This window comes from Trachinotus anak, unplaced genomic scaffold, assembly GCF_046630095.1.
Source record: "Trachinotus anak isolate AG129_WGS33_773 ecotype Australia unplaced genomic scaffold, CSIRO_AGI_Tana_v1 ptg000081l, whole genome shotgun sequence".
Taxonomy (NCBI): domain Eukaryota; kingdom Metazoa; phylum Chordata; class Actinopteri; order Carangiformes; family Carangidae; genus Trachinotus; species Trachinotus anak.
In genome coordinates, this window is record NW_027273932.1 from 25,001 (window position 1) to 27,500 (window position 2,500).

Genomic DNA, 2,500 nt, shown 5'->3' on the forward strand with positions numbered 1-2,500 from the left:
GTGTGGGCCTTTAATATCACAGGGGGAGAAGCTGGGCCATGAGCCTGGCCCCTGGAGCTCTGATACAGGGGAGAGAAGCATGTGTGTGTGGCTGTGGAGGTCCTGTGGAGGTGCTGTGTGGCCCTTTAATATCACAGGGCCAGTGGCTGGGTGATATGCCTGGCTCCTGGAGCTCTGACACAGGGGGAGAGAGGCATGGATGTGTGGCTGTGGAGGTCCTGTGGAGGTGCTGTGTGGGCCTTTAATATCACAGGGGGAGAAGCTGGGCCATGAGCCTGGCTCCTGGAGCTCTGATACAGGGGAGAGAGGCATGTGTGTGTGGCTGTGGAGGTCCTGTGGAGGTGCTGTGTGGCCCTTTAATGTCACAGGGCCAGTGGCTGGGTGATATGCCTGGGTGCTGGAGCTCTGACACAGGGGCAGAGAGGCATGTGTGTGTGGCTGTGGAGGTCCTGTGGAGGTGCTGTGTGGGCCTTTAATATCACAGGGGGAGAAGCTGGGCCATGAGCCTGGCCCCTGGAGCTCTGATACAGGGGAGAGAGGCATGTGTGTGTGTGGCTGTGGAGGTCCTGTGGAGGTGCTGTGTGGGCCTTTAATATCACAGGGGGAGAAGCTGGGCCATGAGCCTGGCCCCTGGAGCTCTGATACAGGGGAGAGAAGCATGTGTGTGTGGCTGTGGAGGTCCTGTGGAGGTGCTGTGTGGGCCTTTAATATCACAGGGGGAGAAGCTGGGCCGTGAGCCTGGCCCCTGGAGCTCTGATACAGGGGAGAGAGGCATGTGTGTGTGTGTGGCTGTGGAGGTCCTGTGGAGGTGCTGTGTGGGCCTTTAATATCACAGGGGGAGAAGCTGGGCCATGAGCCTGGCCCCTGGAGCTCTGATACAGGGGAGAGAAGCATGTGTGTGTGGCTGTGGAGGTCCTGTGGAGGTGCTGTGTGGCCCTTTAATATCACAGGGCCAGTGGCTGGGTGATATGCCTGGCTCCTGGAGCTCTGACACAGGGGGAGAGAGGCATGGATGTGTGGCTGTGGAGGTCCTGTGGAGGTGCTGTGTGGGCCTTTAATATCACAGGGGGAGAAGCTGGGCCATGAGCCTGGCTCCTGGAGCTCTGATACAGGGGAGAGAGGCATGTGTGTGTGGCTGTGGAGGTCCTGTGGAGGTGCTGTGTGGCCCTTTAATGTCACAGGGCCAGTGGCTGGGTGATATGCCTGGGTGCTGGAGCTCTGACACAGGGGCAGAGAGGCATGTGTGTGTGGCTGTGGAGGTCCTGTGGAGGTGCTGTGTGGGCCTTTAATATCACAGGGGGAGAAGCTGGGCCATGAGCCTGGCCCCTGGAGCTCTGATACAGGGGAGAGAGGCATGTGTGTGTGTGGCTGTGGAGGTCCTGTGGAGGTGCTGTGTGGGCCTTTAATATCACAGGGGGAGAAGCTGGGCCATGAGCCTGGCCCCTGGAGCTCTGATACAGGGGAGAGAAGCATGTGTGTGTGGCTGTGGAGGTCCTGTGGAGGTGCTGTGTGGCCCTTTAATATCACAGGGCCAGTGGCTGGGTGATATGCCTGGCTCCTGGAGCTCTGATACAGGGGAGAGAGGCATGTGTGTGTGGCTGTGGAGGTCCTGTGGAGGTGCTGTGTGGGCCTTTAATATCACAGGGGGAGAAGCTGGGCCATGAGCCTGGCCCCTGGAGCTCTGATACAGGGGAGAGAGGCATGTGTGTGTGGCTGTGGAGGTCCTGTGTGGCCCTTTAATGTCACAGGGCCAGTGGCTGGGTGATATGCCTGGGTGCTGGAGCTCTGACACAGGGGGAGAGAGGCATGTGTGTGTGGCTGTGGAGGTCCTGTGGAGGTGCTGTGTGGCCCTTTAATGTCACAGGGCCAGTGGCTGGGTGATATGCCTGGCTCCTGGAGCTCTGACACAGGGGAGAGAGGCATGTGTGTGTGTGGCTGTGGAGGTCCTGTGGAGGTGCTGTGTGGGCCTTTAATATCACAGGGGGAGAAGCTGGGCCATGAGCCTGGCCCCTGGAGCTCTGATACAGGGGAGAGAAGCATGTGTGTGTGGCTGTGGAGGTGCTGTGTGGCCCTTTAATGTCACAGGCCCAGTGGCTGGGTGATCTGCCTGGGTGCTGGAGCTCTGACACAGGGGCAGAGAGGCATGTGTGTGTGTGTGTGTGTGGCTGTGGAGGTCCTGTGGAGGTGCTGTGTGGGCCTTTAATATCACAGGGGGAGAAGCTGGGCCATGAGCCTGGCCCCTGGAGCTCTGATACAGGGGGAGCATGGATGTGGCTTTGGAGAAGGCAAATATCTAGAGTCTCCGCTCCACTCCCCTCTTTACCTTCCTCGGTGTAAAACTTTGACCGCCAGTTTTTCAAAGTCTTACACCGAGGAAGGTAAAGAGGGGGACCGGTCGGCGAAACTAGAAGTTTCCCCTCTCTTACCTTCCTCGGTGTAAAACTTTGACCGCAAATTTTTCAAAGTGTTACACCGAGGAAGGTAAAGAGGGGGACCGGTC